At 35.9% G+C, this 18,636-nt stretch overlaps 1 protein-coding gene across 3 annotated transcripts in view; it reads left to right on the plus strand.

Annotated features, from left to right (window-relative positions):
• The window catches only part of LOC140323816 (dynein axonemal heavy chain 3-like), a 182,402-nt gene that overhangs the window by 41,270 nt on the left and 122,496 nt on the right, over nt 1-18,636 (plus strand). For all 3 annotated transcript variants that reach the window (XM_072401191.1, XM_072401192.1, XM_072401193.1), the window contains exon 3: nt 18,090-18,169. The gene's annotated coding sequence lies outside the window, so the exon portion shown is untranslated. The remainder of the gene's footprint in view (nt 1-18,089; nt 18,170-18,636) is intronic.

Raw genomic sequence — 18,636 nt, forward strand, 5'->3', positions numbered from 1 at the left:
TGAATCCAGGGTTAATATGCTATGAAGTGCTCACCATAAGACCAATAAATACATACAGTTGTGTTATTGAATAAACTCAAATACAAATATGACCTCCTCTTTCTAGACCTAACATTTTTGTGTCACTTCTTCTAGTGGCTTTTTTTCTGTTAAAACAGAATGGGTTATTTATTTTGTTAAATTATTCAGAAAAAATGATTTTAAACTGTTATTTTTTGGATATAATTATTACAATTCCCTACTTCTTGTCAATTGTATTTCTAATACAGTTTTGTTTTCTGGTTTAAAGATATTCCAATAATGCTTATCAGGAACGTTCCTATTATCTGCACATATATACAAATAAAAACCATGGATTAAATTACCACGTCTCTATAGTACAACATGCTGTGTGTAACTGGGAGTGTCTAACGACTTAGTGGGTAACTGTACTTTTGTGTTTGGTTGCATCTCCATAGAAATGTTAAGATCACAGATAAGAATCTGCACATAGAGTGGTATGTTTACACATCATAACAATAAATGTTATCAATTCTAGGAGGACTTAATATTGAATAGTTATTTATTTATTTCTACAAGAGTATTTGTACTTCAACCACACTTTTTTTTATAACTTTTTACAAAGTTTAACTACAACTATAAATTAAGTTTGCAGTTAAAAGAAGTTCTAAATAGGAATCAATGAAATTGAGCAACTTCATTTCTGCAAAATTTCATTAAAAATAGTAGAATATGGAGAAATTGCACCATTTTGCTGAAATACATTCAATCCAGGAAAATTACTTCTTTTTCTCCAGTTTTGAAGAGTGCAGTAATCTTTTAGTAGTAAATCTATTATTGAATAGTGGTAAATCTGTTGCAATTTTCAATATAGATAAAAAAAATGTAAAAAGCTGTGTTGCTTTATGGTTTCAGTCTGGCTTTCATTGTCAAATTGGCCCAAACATCGAATATCAGCTCTGCATTGTACATACTGGGCAGCACTGCCCACTATGTACATTTGTTCACAGCTATTACGATATTAGTAAATGAGGGGCTGTTATCACCAGCCAATGAGAATAATAATGTTCACCAATGACAGTAATGATGAGCAATTGTACGCAGATGGCAGCTGGGATTAAATCGTAAAAGGAAAAATGTGCTGACTAGGCCCTTTCTCCTTGCATGTTAGCTTACCTGGTTATCTCCTTGCATCGCTTTTCCCTTCCCCTCTCCCTCTGGACTTTGGATAGTGTAGTAGGGTGCAAGAGGTGCACCCCAGGTCAGATTCATGTACTTGCACTGCTTATATTTAAAAATAATTTAGCTTTAATGGTTACAGAGCTGCATTATCTATGACTTTATAGGTGCCTGCAGTTTGGCTTTAATTAAAAAATAAACCTACTGAAGCGTTTCATGACTGTGTGGCTTGACCCTAACAATTTAATTGGAGGATTACATAACTTAATATTGTAAAGAATCAGGTGTTACACGTACAGTGGTGTCAAATTCATTAGTGTTGGACTAACTTCTCTGGCAATTTAGGAGACGTTGCAATGCAACTTTAATATATTACAGCTTGGTAGGAGGTTTCTTTCCAACTGGAAGATATGCTATTATATTTGAATATCTTGTTTAGATTCTAGTGACATTTTTCTGCATTTGATTGTTCATTAAAAACATGCTCATGCTGTGATAAATGTTATAACTGTAGGTGACAAGTGTTGATGCTGATTTACAGTTATGGTTAAAGAAAAGGATAAAAGTTTGGGATTTGTTTACTCTATTGTTCTTAGTGTGCATTATAATCTCGTCATTTTTTGGGTGACAGACATCCAACTTTGTCTAGATCTCATCTTTATATGGTTTCTGGTCTGTTCTTTTCATTTTACTAATAGTTTCATTAATGCTAAATTGTCATCAATTGGTGGCATCAGGCAGGGCTTTATTGTAAAAAAGGACCGATGATGTCACTTCTGCAATAAGCCTTTCTACCTGCCTGATCGCTGTCCCATTCATCAAAATTGGTTGCGCCAGGATACCTTGCATATCCTTGAAGTTAAGACATCCTGGCCCAGCCAATCAAAATAGACAAAAATTGGAATATGAAAGAGAAAAAGGAAGACCATGGTGGTGCCAGTGAAAAACGGGTGAGTAATCCCTGGGCTTAGTACTGTTGTAAATTTCAAGTCTTTCAGTAATGAAGTTTCATCATGAAATGTTGAAGGTTTTTTTGAGCTCCCTGTTAGGAGATGCTTATCTGGCAGATTCTGTGCTGTGAGCCAAGGCAGTATGTCATGTCCTATTTATTCTCCCTGATGGTGTTGCTCTGAGCAGCAAGGAGATCAAGTATTGGGTTATCTGTCCTCTGTTCGGCATCTCCTGCCTTCCTTTAGCCATGCAGTCTGAGATGTATCTTACTCAGCATCCCCATCACATAGTTTGAGGCTGTGCAAAGCAGTAGAGGATTTTAGGAGCAGATTAGTTCCTGGCTCCAATCCTTCCTGACCATTGGCTGCTTGTGTCCCCAACCTGGCTTTGTCTTTACCCTTGGATACCTTGTTTGGAGGAATGACTTGTCATAAGTATAATCTCTGAGTCTGTTTTGTGGACTTGCCTCTGCTGCACTCTCCTGTACTGGGTTATCAGTGGTCTCTTGGTTTTCTGTCCCCAGACACCATCCTTGGCACTCCTGAAGGAAAACGTATGCTGTGATGCTTTCAGGAAGCTATGTAAGGCACCCAATGGGCAGGTAGTCATGATAAGCTTGCATTGTATTAGAGGTTTAGTGATGACATTGCTGAAATTAAGGGAGGTTGGTGATGAAAATGGAATAGTTTAACTAAAAATGTTATCATTGAGGTAGGTAAGGATGATCAAGAAAAAGCATAATAAAAGCAGATTTAACTTCAGCCCTAACTCAAATTAGCAGATCTTTACTGACAAACCACAAACCAGGATATTGGGATGCCCAGAACTTGGCAGTGAATGGCACCACATTTTCATAAGAATTGTATAAAGCAATTACCTTAGAAACCTGAAAGCGAAGGAGAGGTTTGAGAAATTGCCATCTAGATTTCCTTTAGGGTTCTGGGTGATTGTATTAGTCTGTTCACACAATCTTTTGTGTTAGAAACTAAATCCAAGTGTCTAGTGTACCATGAACTGAAAGTTGCTTTCAACACAAGCTGCAGTAGTGGCTTGGCTTTTCTCCAAGCTCATAAACTTGGTATGCGATCAAAAGGTTGTGACATAGCTCCAGAAGATTAATAATTCTCGCTTTAGAAGAAACAAACAAAGCCACAAGACAAATGAATATGCTTCCATTTTGTAGTGTGTGACCTGAGATGGCATAGCCAAGCGTTTCAAAATCTGACTTTATTCAAATACTTTACATAAATCTAAATTTGCATTTAATTTTGCCATTCCTTCATATTCTTAATTGGACATTAATTAAAGCCTGTAAAGTAAGAGAATGCTGACGATGTGCTCATTTCTCTTGGAATGTTGTGGGACACTCTTCTTATTGATTTTATGAAAAAGAAAGGCGATACATACCTAATGAAATAATTCTTTTGCCACAGGAACAGTTGCCATAGAGATTATTTGTGCAGAATGGACAAAAGCCTTTGCTACAGTGGAGGTGAATTCTAAATTAGGTATTAAATTTATCAAAATTAATGCAACATGTTTTGCAGGTTCACATCTGTAAGTTAAAACAATGGACCTAAAAATACAATTTCCACAAAGTGGCAAGTTTCAGAAATCAGAATGCCTTTGGTTAAATTAATTTAGCAAATGAATTCTATTTAAAGAAAGTCTTTAAGAAATGCACCAAAGGCCCCAAGCTAAGTGTGTGCATGTAACTTTTTTAATTTTTAATAATTAAATTGTATTTAGACGTCTGTGTTTTTTTTTCCTAATCCAGATCATCTCCTCTGTGAGTATGACTTGAATCTTTAATTTATCTTTAATAAATGTGTGTAGTCTCAGAGCGTTGGAGTCTAAAATGGTATAAAATAAGATCAAATGCACTTCCTTAGCAAAACTTCAAATGTTTTAGATATGCATCTTTGTAATGTTAATATTTAGAACTCATTGAGCTCCTTACCCGTGTCATTTGGGATATTTTAATTAGCAGAAATTGTTCTTTAGCTTATTTACTTGTTCGTTCTTTTGCATTGTATGTTGTACAATAAGTGTTTAAAGGCAACTCAAATGTTATTTCCATCTGATATTCTCTGTATTCACATTCCTCCACAATATGCAGCAAAATGTTCAGGAGAAAGACAAAAGAGAATTTCTCACCTCCGAAATGGATTAGATCAGCTGTTTCAAATATTCCGAAGAGACAGACAATGACCAACTGACTTGCACATCGTTGAAAAAAATGATATCCAGTCCTGTGAGGATGCCATATGCTCTGTGCTTTGAGGCAAGCTGCCTACAGTAAAGTGCAATTACAAACAGACTGGAGGCTACACTAAAATCTGATGGAAAAAAACGCCAGCAGAGAACAATGTTTCAGGGCTTTCTTAATTACTAATGGAGACAAACAGCTAAATTTTAGTTATTTATCACAACTTAAGTTGGTTAAAATGCAAATTTTCTGCATTCTTTCTCCTGGAAAGGGATACATGCATACTTACAAAACAATTACATTTTGATATGACTGGGATTTTTCCCGCTGGCCTATCACTCGTTAAGAATCTTTCAAATGGTTGCCATTGCTTTAAATAATATATCTATTAGCAGAGGAGCATAATATCCTGCTGCCTAAGATGTATCTATTAAATTGTACTTTTATGCAGGTTTAGACATAATATTGCTTTCTACAATCATGTAGAATTAATCATTACATTATCAGTAATACAGTTACATAGCCCACATTTAAATGTGCACAAGCTTAATGACAGCAGTTTTTGGTTTTATAAAAGGCACTGACATTGTCCTATGTATTTAAAGAGTAGTTTTAGTTAAAATTAGTTATCCAAGCAAAATCTTTTAGTTCATTTTAAGAAACCAACCCTGCTCTGAGTAAAACAGTCTGTACCCCGGTAGCATGCAGCAGAGAGGAACTTTAGCTCTGTGGAAGCAGAGGTCTGACATAAACCACTCGTCAATCAGTAAGAAGCTTGACTTTAGCTAATTAAAGAGCCATATGACTCATCCAAGGGCATTTAGGACCTCTTTAGAGAGCCAACGTGTTACAAACAGAGAGCAAAGGTTATTCTTTGTAGTGTTTTAATGAGACATGGGCTTTTCTACTCTGTCATTGTTGTTGCTTTTTAAAGAAAACAAAGACTTTGAACACATTTTTTGTGCATCTGGAATTTTAGCTGATTTAACCTAAAAGTTCAGATAGGCTTTAAAGCCTCATTTTCTTGAAAGCTATAGGGATTTGTCCTAATGACTAAGCACAGTATGTGTGATATGGTTATCATCAATTGCAACTACTGTATTGACTGTAGAAGAAGAAATGAGCCCATATTCAAACAACAAGGACCTGGTACCTGTGTTTGTTCAAAGTTGTACAGGGAATGTAAAGGTGTCTACAGCTGATGGGCTCAGAAACTGTGAAGCCTGCTTGTCTCTATTTTATCATTGCTGATTTTTCTCTTATGACTGTTAGTTTGAACAGGTGGGTGGTATACCCTATCTGTCACCAATCTCCCTGTCTGGGGTGTAAATGGGGTCCAGAGTCTAAGATACCAACATCAGGCTTTACCAGCGCAAACCACAAGGGGTGATAGACTTAGGAAGGCATGCCTAGTTTTACAGCTCTTGTACATGCTATATTTAGTGACAGCTGACATGGTAGAATTTACAAAGTACAGGTACTTGATGTTAAAGTGTTGTCAGAAAGTTTCGGATTAGGGTAGTTGGCAATCAGGGAAGGTCTGCACAAAGTTGGGATCAGGAACCAGAGAAACAAGGCACAGTACAAAATCGAGAGGCAAAGGCGTAATCTGGAATTCTGGATAAACCAAGATCAGATTCTGAAGTGTACACACAGACTGATGGCTGTCACTTCTTTCATAGGGAGAATCCTGTGAGTGGGCAGAGACCACATGACATGTAGGTATACCCCCTACCAGAGGGAGTGCTACCCATGAAGTATTTGAGATGCTGTTTCCACTTCTACTAGCTGATGGAGCTTGTTTATTGAAGATTCTACTCCTTTGAAGGCTAGTTTTCAAGGAGTAAAATTTTTGCTAGTGTTGCCGATCCCTTCAAGATCAAGTGTTCCTGTGCAAGGGATGACAGATACTGATATCAGGGCAGATTCACGTAGTTGTTTTGTATGTCACTTGACATTTAGTGTAAATGTGTGTTGCCCATGAAGACAAAGAAACAGGTTTACATTTTCTTGTAAAGAGATGTTGCTGGGGATAGGGGGATTATAGCAAAGAAAAAGACTAGACAACATCAATAAATACGGTTTTTATTTAAAAAATTGTATTTATTGTGCATATGATCCTGATTTAGTTCATTGTCCTAGAAGATATGTTATTACTGTCAAGCTAAGGTGTTGGAAATGTACATTGAACATCTTGGTAAATTGAAGGAATTTTTAATAGACCTACTCAGAGTATAACTGAAACCCACTGAACCTGGTGTCCTGGGATAGTCATAAAATCTGGAGTGCCCCCTATTAGGCACTACTCCAGCTTTGCATGCTTTGGCTGGTAATAATGTAAAATAGGTTCCTATGTGAATATTCCAGTATCTTAGGGGCCACATCTTGGTTGCAGATAAGACCCAGTTTGTGGGTTTCTACAGGTAGTGGTACAGACAAAACACTGAATCAGTTTCTTAGTTTTGAGAATGTTTTTCTTAGCCCTGCCTAGCAATTCACAATATTACATGTCTGTGAATAACAGGAAACTGCATGCTACTTATCATATATAATGCTAAGTCATTTTTTTTAAAGTCTAGTACCTTTTATATAACTGAGCTGGGAGTATAGGTGATATGATAAAAAATGAAGTTTGTTTTTAGACCTAAGGTAATTACCTAGGTAATACAAATTTACAAAATCCAGGTGCAAAAAATGCAGCGTGAAGGTGTGGGAGCCACTTGGCACGATTAGCTAATTGACTAACCCCCCCCCCCCTTTCCACAGGTGGAATTTTTCAACCAATCTGCCTCTTGCACAAGCACAGACTGTTCATCCTATTTTGTTTCAATCAAAATACAAGACGCATACATTTTCCTCTGACATCTTAACTCATAACATATTCAGTATTTTAGGGGCTTGACTGTAGTCTCAGTTACTGTAAAAAATCCTCACAGTAAGTTAATCACAAAAAAAGCAAAAAGAAAAGAACTTGATGGAGCCTAGACATACATTAACTTCTGGAGCAAGCTGTGGTTTGATATGCAAAAAGAAACATTTGCAGAATTTGTCTTGGTCATTAAAGAGTTACAAAAGTTTGCAGAACAGCTCAGGCAAACGCCCCCTGCACCCCTATTAAGCCTCTGTCCTGCACACCAGGGAAGCTCATTCATATCTAGGGGTAGTCTGTATGTCGGATGTCCTTAACTTGGCGACTACCTGTATGTAGAACCTGAAAATTAACCTATTATTTTGCTTCCATTTTTTTTCTTATTAATCGCTGTTATTGAAATTTTTAATTATGTGAAAAATTCAGAGCTGTCTTGTGCACACTTTCTGTGTTATCGTAAGGAGTCAATTTAGCCATCCCAGTTCTTATCTTGAATTGGGTACGGCTGACATTATTCCTTGCAAGTTCAGTGGTGTCAGTCTAGAGCAGTGAGGTTACCCCATGTTAAAGCCGATAAACGCTGGTCTAGAGAATTAAATTAGAAGTTTACTTCTGGAAATTCAACAGGTACTCTGTACTTGCATAGTCTTTTAAAGGAATAAAACATTGGAAATTGTTTAAGCATTTTAGGAATGAACTGCATATTTGTTGTTGTTTTTTTTTTTTTCTGGTATTTACGTAAAGTGGGACCTATTTTTGTAGGGGTCTGGAGAAGCTGCCAAATTTAACTTCGTTTTAGAATCTCAAATAAGAAACTTTATTGACTTCTTATTCATGTTACCTCTTAAAATCGCTGTGTGGAGTTGAATCCTTACACCGCAGGCCTAAGATATTCTTATATGGTTTAATCTGTTCATTTGAACATTTTTGTCTACTTATATTTATTGCTAACAATAAATGCAGCTTGGAAAATGCTGATACAGTAATCTGTACTTCAGTTTATGGCCACTGCAGAGAAACTACTTTTCTGGATCTTCCATTTTATTATTTCTAGGCCAGAGATTCTAAAAATTTTAAACAGTCTTCTATAGTTCCGTCCTCTCATTCACTGTATATATATTTTTTTCTTTGACTTTTCTTTGGAAGTCTAAACAAACACCTAAATATATATTTTGCATATTCATATATTTTCCTAAGGAAAATAGTTTACCATGTTGAACAGTTCTGTCAGTTTTGATGTAACCAGTAAAGTTTAGCAACTAGTCAACTATGTAAGGACTGGAGATTTATTACTTGGTGGTGTTCCTTTAATATACTTTAGATTTACTTTGATCTACAGAAAGACATTTTGCACATTTCCACCTGTAACCTGGTTTTGCCCTTCCCGCATCTCAGAATTTTGGTAATAGTAACACGTAAAGGAGCATGGCAAATAACTTGCAAACTCATCATTGTGAGTTTGTCTCACAGGCCACTCAACACCCCTACAATTATGGTCACACAATACAATGCAATATGTTCTATAGGTGTTCAATAGGATGGCTGCCAGTCTGTCTTCAACAAATGTGCTTTGCTCTTCTGCTTTTCCCTTCTGCTTTTCCACTCATTGGTGCATTAGGACATTGCTATTAATATGTTGATCAAACATCACATTGCATTGGGGTGAATAAGGGCACTAGGGCATTGAAACAGTTAACAGTTAGTCCTTTCAGGCTACTACCTACAGCTATTGAGAAACCTTTATTTCTTGGTCTAGGATACCATGGCATTTGAACCTTCACTGCTCCCAACTGTCCTGCCTGATTTGTTAGGAGATCCTGTGTCCAACATGCAGCTCTGGTGTCCACCACCCGCTTTCTCCTCAGTATTAACCTTTGTACAGATGAAGGAGGAGTCTGAGCCCCCTGGAAAATCTTTAGAGTTTTAACACAAGCTACAGGGGATGTATTCTCCTTGCAAACTTGGTCCATGCCCCATTTGTAGAATAAATAAAATCAAAAGAATTGAGAGTGGTGGTGGTGGTGAGGCAGACATAGTTGGTAAACATTAGGTGGGTAAAAGGCTAGACTAGTATTTTAGTAGTAAAAAGGGGGTAGTCTGCTTTGTGTGATATAAAGAAGTAGTAGTTACACTGGGTGGGTGATATAGTAAAAGGAGCAGAAAGCAATGTGGGTGATAATTCTGTTTGAAAGAGGGTTGAGGATTATTATGGCACTTGAATATTGTGGTGCTGTTCTGGTTTTTTACTAATTTGTCATATTTTTTGAAGGCAGCTAGTGTGTTGATGGTCTGTAAATCTACTGAACATGGTCTTTCCTAAAAGGTTGAGACTGTCCTTCCAGCTTTTCAGTACTACACATTAGTTGTGATTTACTTCTGCTTCTTATAATGCGAAGTTAGTGAACTGACTGAAACAAATGTGCTACCTGTATGCCTGGTTTCTTGGTTCAAATGGAAATCTTTTTCCAGAGATTTACAAAAGCCTAATAAGCCTAATAAGGATTTTCTTAGTTAAAGTCTTCTGTTCTATGCAAATTTGAATGCCAATTCACAATGAAGCATAAAGTAAACTTTGAAAGAACTGTTTCATATTTATCAGCCAATTGCATCACTCATAAATGTGTGTGCTCAAGAACACCTAATTCTCCTGCACCCGGCTCCTTTTTTTAAGAAGTAAATACACTTAATAGGCAAAACTTTTTGTGCTTTTATTTTTTTTTTTACTAGGCTGGAGGGGAAAATGCAGTTGTTTGCTATTGTCTGCCGTCTTTTATATGATGAACATTTTGAAGTGCATTTTTTCCACAAATCAAAGAATATAACATGACTTTGCTTAGCATTGTGGCTTTCTTTTTTTTCTTTGCAGATATATGGCAAGACCTATTTTTACACACATTAATATAATTCAAAATATCTCAGCTGGCCCATGTGTGCCCTTCTTTCATTCTATATACATACATTCTTATTCCAACATAAGAAAATACCTGAAATTTCAAAGGAGAAAAACTCATTACTGGCTGTATTATTATACTTATATAATTTAACAAAGCTGTTCCTTAAATTGCTTGGTTGAGCCTTACAATTTCATTATGGCCCTAGTTGCTATCCTTATTCTATACAGCAAGCTTATCTGTTGACTTTGCTAATTTAACCGTTTCTTTAAGGCACCTAATATACACATGCTGGGATAAAAACTGGAACTATTAACTGCTTCCTAAACAAAGCTGTGGCATGATGAAATGCCTTTAAATATACGCAGAACAGTCTCCATATCAGCCCTTGCATGATTTCTGTTTGGCCACATATATATACTCAACTATGACTTTAATAGGTACACTTTGCTTTTTATGTTCAGAACTCCCATAGTTCTTTGTGGTATAGATTCAACAAGGTGTTGGAAATATTCTTTGGCGATTTTGTTATTTTAAACTCATTGTTCAATTTTGGTAAGCCTCGGGTGCACGTTAGTTGACAAGAGTTGCACTTGCCATGCTCCTAATTTCTCATGGGGATGCACCTGTTCTTTACTTAGCAGGGTGGGCTCACATTGTATCAGATATGTAAATTTCCATAGGTACAGTAGAAATGTATTTTCTAAACTGCAATATATAACCACTAGATTGAATCCCAACACAAGTTTCAGTATATTGTTTTCAATACTTGCAGTCCTATTTAACTGATTTATTTTATATTGAAAGCTTGTACTTCTACATTAGGTGCTATACAGCCTTCTGTACCACACCACTCTGTGGAACTGTTACCAGTTGTGCAACATGAATGGAAAGTACAATCTCATTTTCCTCCCAGGGTCAGATGACTCAATTCCCTGGGTCAAAATATTGCTTTATTTGTTTTTTAAGGAAGCTTTTGGACTTTGTAGTTTCAGAAAAGCATCTAGTTCTCTTGATTCAGGGTGTGTTATTTTAAAACTGGCTACTGTTGTGAGATTATGTTAAATGTTTTCTTTTTGCTGGTGATTCATTGTAAGATTCTTTAGAAAATTATGTTAAAGTGTTAAAAGAAGATAGGTGTTTACATACATACATACATAAATGGCTCAGTTTAAATATTTTCACTAGCACATTGTCAATGTTGTTATGTACCTTAGCAGTAATGATTTGTACCAGAGTAAATTTCTGTACAGAAGGAATTTTAGTTTGGACTGGTATCTTTAAGTTTCGGTTTTCAGAAGGCTTACTGGTCCATAAAACACAAAAATGAAGTCTTCATTGCAGAGTACAATGTAAAATTAAAAGAATCATGTAAAGCTGAAAGTTTTGGTTATGCTAGTCATAAAGTTCTTAAGAAGTCTGATATTGATCTGATGTTTTTTGTCATGGGTCCTTGGATATCACTGGTGAACAGAGGACATGAACATTTTACATTAGTTACAGATTGACAGATTTTACTTGGGCTAGATGGACTGCTATTAGGGACGAGTGAATATTTTGTTGCATATATTTTTGCCATTTCACAAATGTAACTTGCTGACTAGATAATTGCAAAGTTTCTGAACATTACATTTTTTTAAAAAAAATTGCCTTGGGGTGATGAATACAGTAGATTGAGTTCTAAGTAATAAAATAAAGCATGTTTTTCCCATAAGGCAAATTAGAACATAGAAATGTAAAAATGTGAAATTCACCTGTCTATCCTTGTCTGCCATATTTGCTGTTTCCTGACTGTTAGCCCATAAGAAAGCAAGGACCCTTACAAAGTAAAGGTGCACAAGTAATGGGGACATTCTAAAAGCATGGCACGTGGCATCATGTGTATACATAATAGTGATGTTTTGACAGCATGGCACATAAGGTAGCTTGAGTTCAGGCATGGTTCAAGTGCAATAGAAATTTGCTGAAATCATGCCACATATGGCAGCATGGGCCATAGGACAATAGAAGTATCTAGACACCATGGCATATATGGCAGTCATACAGAAGGGATATTCAAGCAGTCCAGATGTTTTACTTGGTATATTTGGCAGCATGGACCTTTAAACAGTGGATATGCACAGACAATGGGTATGTTCAGCATGGCATATATTCCAACTGGAGCTTTTGTACATTTGGGGTGCACAGGTAATGGGGATGTTCTGATGGCTACGTGAAGGTTACGTGTGACAGCCTGTGCCCTTACACAGTTGGGAAAGGGAATGTTGTGATATGTTCTTTGCTTGTATAGTATGGCATTAAACCAACTCAGACTAACTACAATCATAATAAACATAAATAGCTTGGTTCAAACTCTCACAATTTAGAAGGACGTGACATAGAAAAAAACAAGACGGTTGAACTGAAAACATCAAGACTGTTGAACTGGAAAGTAGTTCATGAGCTGGGGGAATAGTGCCTTCCATCAGCAGCTTCTGAGATGGGTATTTCATGGTAACTCCTCCACCCCAAATGTATGCTCTTCAATTGATTGCCATTTAGCCTAATTCCTTTACACTAGAACACTCATCAGTTTTATGTCCACATGTAGTAAATGCATAACCTAGCCTTTTCTGTTTGAATAGAATGCCTGATTTGAAATGACTTCATAAAATAGCAACACATACTATGTAAAATATTCTGCCACATTCTCCAATTTTTGTTTGACACCACTTGTCATATGATGAGGACATCTCTTGAAATACATGTTTTGATACTAGTCAGTCATTCACCTTGCAAAGATGTGCTTTTTGCTTGGCTTTCTTAAAAGTTTTGTCATGTTTCTGAATCAATATAGTAAGTTGTCTTTCAAATGTTATTGCCTTGCACAACAAAAAAGGCATGTGTACAGGATGGTAACCTCTGAAAGCAACAGTTAATAAAGGAAGAATGGTCAATCTAAAAAGCAGCTGTTGCAGTGACACATATGTCAATTATAAGTCAGTTTCCAGTTCACTTAGGACTGCATCTAAAAATGTATTTTCAATTTCTTCCTGTCTACAGATAAAAGTCTTCACATCATTTTTTTTTAATAGCAAATAGTGTATTGGTTATTTTTATGTACAGAGTTTATGTCTAAAGCTAATAAAAAAACTTGCATAATGTAACACTTAATAAGCAAGGTATACAATGTGGTGGTTTAGTATTGCACTATCAACTTAATAAATAAATTGGCACCAGGGGTGTCCCATAAAAGCACTAAAAATGAAAAACAAAATGTGACCATCTGACCAACTCTCTTCAGAATCTTCAAACTAACCTAAACACCGGACTCGTTATACCAGTAAATGTGAGCAGGAAGTCCACAATTATGCTCTAAACCAGAATCCAGAGTCCCTAATAACCAGGATTCTGTCATAGATGCTTAATCCCCCCAGACCCTGTCTTTGAACAAACATCCATTTACCAGGTAGCAGAAGTCTCCTGTCCCAGATCATCCGTTGGGTCATCAGGAACAGTTTGTTGCAATTTGTACATCGACTTATGACAAGTTTAAAAAATTATGCTTGAACGGTGCCATGCTCTTCTTTTAGAACAAGATTCAAAATGTGATTGATCTGTGTTGCATGGATCTGCTAATTTTAAGTTCAGCCAACTTCATAAAAACTTTTATAACAATACATGCTTGTGTTTTGCAGAAACACATATTTACCCCACTGTGATCTGTTCACATTTAATATATGCATAATTCTTGGGCAAACCTGATTACCTCAATTTTGGGAGCATAAGTTTTCCAGCAGTCTCGGGGAGCATGGAAGAAAGTTAAACAGAGCAGCATGTCGTAGCTTAAAATGGACAACCACATTCAATTCATATAAAATAGTGTGTCATTTATTTCTAAAAGATTGGTCAAAAAGAAACAGAGGAAAGCATGGTGGCTCAGAGGTTAGCACTCCGCCCTTGGCAGGGCTAGGTCCCAGGTTCAAATCTCAGCCAGGACACTATATGCATGGAGTTTGTAGGTTCTCTCTGTGTTTCTGTGGGTACTCCAGTAATTGATCTTAGATTGTGGTAATGACATATGACTATTGTAGGCTATAGTAGGGACATTAGATTGTGAGCCCATTGAAAGACAGTTAGTGATATGACTAAGGACTTTTTAAAGCACTGCATAATATGTCTGTGCTATATAAATACTGGATATTAATAAAAGCTTGAGTTAAAAATATTTGGGGTCAGTTGTTTTTCGGATGAATATACTGCTTTCTGGAGTTCAAGTGTATTTTCAGGACACACTCTATAGTTTTGTTTTTTGTTTTTGCTACCACTGCAAAAAGATAAGTTTTATGTTTATGACTTTTCGAAGAGGTAAGAGGTTTATTTTATTGCTGTTTGCTGGGTAATGGCAGGCTGCATTAAAGACCAGAAGGAAAAGTGCTTTTGGGAAAGTTTTTGGGTAAAAGGGTTACTTTGTAAAAAAGTATGTGAGAACAGTCCGATTGATAAGCAAGTGATATCACAGAATTTTGTTTCCAGTTGTCCACATTTTTCCTCAGTGTTGCTAAGAAAATTTGCTGTTTTTTTTCATATTGTGACTGTTAACATCTGTGATTTAATTTTGATATTTTCAGTTACAAACAGGTATTTTTCCCCCATAGTTGCTAATAAAGGTCATCTGGTTTTCTAATATTGTGACTGTTAACCAAGTGAAATCACAATAATTGTTACAGATTCGGCAAATACATTTTCCCCCCTTTGTGGCTTAACATTTTGCCTGTTTTATCAGTCCAAGTAGAAGTGAAAGGAATAGAAAAATTGATTCAGACTTCCCCTATGCTGTTCAAGTTTTCTAAAATTGGATAAGCAAAGCATTTCTAATGATTTTTAACCAAAAGTATTCACTTTAAACAACCTAAAAATCTAAATTCTGACTAATAATTTCCAAATCTGGTCAGATTTCTCAATTTATCCGACTGGGTTTAATCTAGCTTTTTACCATTTACATCCTATATTGCTGATTTAATAAAGCTCTCCAGGGCTGGAGAGGATACACTTTAAACAGTGAAGCTAGGTGATCCATCAAACCTGGAATTGATTTGTTCCAGGATTCAAAACATTTGATAGCAAATGATGTTGAAGAAATCCATTCCAGGTTTGCTGGATCCTCTGTATCCTCTCCAGCCTTGGAGAGTGTTAATAAATTAGGCCCATTAAGTTGCAGCCATATGATTTACTAGTCGTTTCAGGCCAAAACATGATTTGTTAAAAAAAAAATCTGCATTTAACATTTATTACTGTCAGCATTTGACAATTTCTGAACTATTTTATTGGTTTTCATTTCTTTACCCTTATGGCTAACATTAATTATAGCTTAGTAATATAAACAGTATTTTTACAAGGCATCAGAGGGTATGGAAAATGGTCAGTATTAGGCTAGTCACTATTACCCCAGAGTATGCTTTCAAACTATAGTGACATATACAGTACATTGGAGAATAGAAACCCCAAGAACCCAGCTGCTGGCTCCCAGCAGATCAAAAATACACAAATAAATGCACTCAATATTCAATAACATATTTAAATGTGTTTTAGGGGAGAAAGTAGCACAATCAATCGTGAATATTGCTGATAGAGGAGGAGAGAACAGAATGACAGATAGGAGCTCATCGGTATGAAACTTCACCTTCATTGTTTGCTTTACAAGGTGGGGCTGGGGAGGAGAGGTGTTGGTGAACTACAGCAGAGAAAAATCAGGTCTTCTGTCCTGTCAAACAATGCTAAATTATGTGGGCATTGAGCTTTGTAATTCTCAGGACTGGATTTACAGAAATATAAATCATTTCACAAGTAAAACAAACCCCTTATTTTATTTTCTGTGTTTATTTGCCTGGTAATGAAAAAAATCACATATCACATATTTTTCCAATGTTTGTATTGGGTAGGTAACGTAGCTAGCATCCTCTTTAATTTTAAATGAGTGGATGTCCTATATGATAGCAAAAAAAATATTATTAACAATAATAAAGACAACAGAGCAATGAGATACAGCTGTAATACAAGGAGTTCTTTCAGTCACTAATAAAACTGAAACTTGTTTTTGTTAAAAAAAAAGAAGGAAGCTTTTGCCATATCTTCCAACTGTATTTCTTTGTTGCTAGTAAACACATTTTCAAATGTAATTAACCCCAAATGACAATTTTGTTTCTACCCAAGTTATTTTAAAGCTGCTTGTGGTTCATATGTGAATTGGCAAACATAACATCAAAATGTATATTTTCCTTCTGTTTTTATACTGAAGAGCACTATATGGTTGGCAGGTGTCTGAAATCCTATATATCATTTAGCATTTAAAGTTTCAATTACATTTATTAATGTATCATATTAGCATGAATGTTTCTTTTTGATTAAATGGGAACAATTGCTTCTTTAAGGTAAAGGTCTGTGGATGTGTGATTAATCAGATTGAAATGACAGTGCAGACAACTTATGCCATGCTTCGTTATCACAATGATTGATTTTAGTCTCTGCTGCCGGGTGAAAAAATATCAGCTAATAACTGCAGCACCAAAGCTCCAGATGTCATTGATAGCACAAATCATTCTTTCACATTCCATATTATTTGCCTCATTTGCAAGGATGCGGACACAGAAAATGATCTGTTGGATGTGAAATTATAGCATGAATATGACACCCTTATTTAGCCACCAAGCACATTTTGCCACTCCACAGTTGCAAATTACTATTCAAGGACTTGAGTTTTTAAAGTTCTCTTTTCTATGGAGCATTTGATTAAATATAGACCTTTGTACAATGTTTTGTTCTGGTTGTTTATTGTATTAGGCCGAGGGTTCAATTCTGCTTTTCCATTTCACATTTCACCCTTCTGCAAAACAATACAGTAAACTATATTAAAATTAGGGCATTGGTGTTCCAGAGTTACATACAAGGTTGATGGTTCAATCATTTGTATTGTTGTTTCCATTTGTGTAGGGAATTCCAGCCTCTGCCCTCTGTAGTCATTACCTTTTCCAAGTTTGCAACAAGAAAGTTTGGCAAACTCTATAATTTCTGTGGAGTTAATACCAAGGAAGAGAGTAAAGAACTTGGTCAAACTCAAGCCAAGCTGAAATGGTAATGCATGTAGCAAGCGTGGGGGAGCAAGGCAGTGATGATAATTATAGCTGACAGCTATCATAGCTGGAAACTCAGAAGAAGATACAGTCTGCTGGGTAATTCCAACCCTGCCATCAACCCAAAACTGAATGTGTAACTTTTGAGTAGATTTAGCTATTAAAAGAAGTTTAGCGTGTGCATTATGTTGTCCTGATGAAAATCACTGTTGTGAAAAGTCAGCTGCATCAGATAAACTGTTTGATGAATGACAATTCTTCCTTAGAACCTGGATTATTATGTGTTAAGCAGCAGCAAGGCAAATGTGCAGTTGGCTCATTGATAAGCAGTGAACATCCAGAATGGTTGTATTAAGCCAATGCTATCAAAGTTCTAGCTGTCTGAGCTATGTAGACTGCCCAGATTTGTGTGTGGGACACATATGGTAGTGTATGCATAAAAAAGAAAAAAATAATATTCCAAAATGATATGATGTTGATGGGGTCTGGCACACTTTTTTTTAATTTTTTGAAGATGAACATGTCCTATATTTATGTACTTTAAAATATGCAAAATATATATGGTACTTTCAGCAACTTTTTATTTAAATTTGCAACATAGATCCCTCTGTGTCTTGATGTAAAGCCTGATAAAAGGATAAATTTGGGTCTTTACAAGACAGGTTAATGATGATTAAGGAATAGAGGTAAAATAAAGTGTCCTTTTTATCTGACTGTAGTTTGATTTTACCAAAACATAGTTTACATATTGTATACATTCCAGTTCAAGTTGTTTTTATTCTTTTTTTTTCACCAAAAAATGTAAAAGTTATAGTTATAAAATATATATTGTATATTCAGACAAACATTTCATACCAAATATATATCTTTGTTTATTACAGCGATTCCATTGCGAACAACTATAGTCCTGCCGCCAGAGACATCTCAACTCATTTGATCTACAAGAATCACAGTAAAAATGGTATAGCAGTTTCTATATGTTGGTATATCACACACACACAAATGTTTTTGGTTTATTTGGAAATAAAGGTGAATCTGCATCACCTCACACTATGCAGCAGGATCTTGATGTCAAACTGTCATCCCAGCTCTGTAGATAACACTGTGAAAGTGGTTATTTTGTAGATTACATCTGAAACTGAAGCCCATTCATTTAAATGCAAACAGATCTGTAACATTTTTGGCAATGCAGTGCTCCACGATGAACGGCGTCTTGTACAAGGCTGTTGAGAGCTGTTTTCAAAATGTATTCTAAATGAGTGTTGCCATCTTAAATGAATGGTGTTACAGCAAACATTCTGAACAGTAAGGTGTGATAAAACTCATTGTTTAGTGTCTGTGGTACTGTAGAGTATTCAGGTTTTAAATTCACCTCTATAAACCTTCATTGGGGATGATAGAATTGACGACTTACATAGAAAGAAAGGA

Source organism: Pyxicephalus adspersus, chromosome 2, assembly GCF_032062135.1.
Source record: "Pyxicephalus adspersus chromosome 2, UCB_Pads_2.0, whole genome shotgun sequence".
NCBI classification, from domain to species: Eukaryota; Metazoa; Chordata; class Amphibia; order Anura; family Pyxicephalidae; genus Pyxicephalus; species Pyxicephalus adspersus.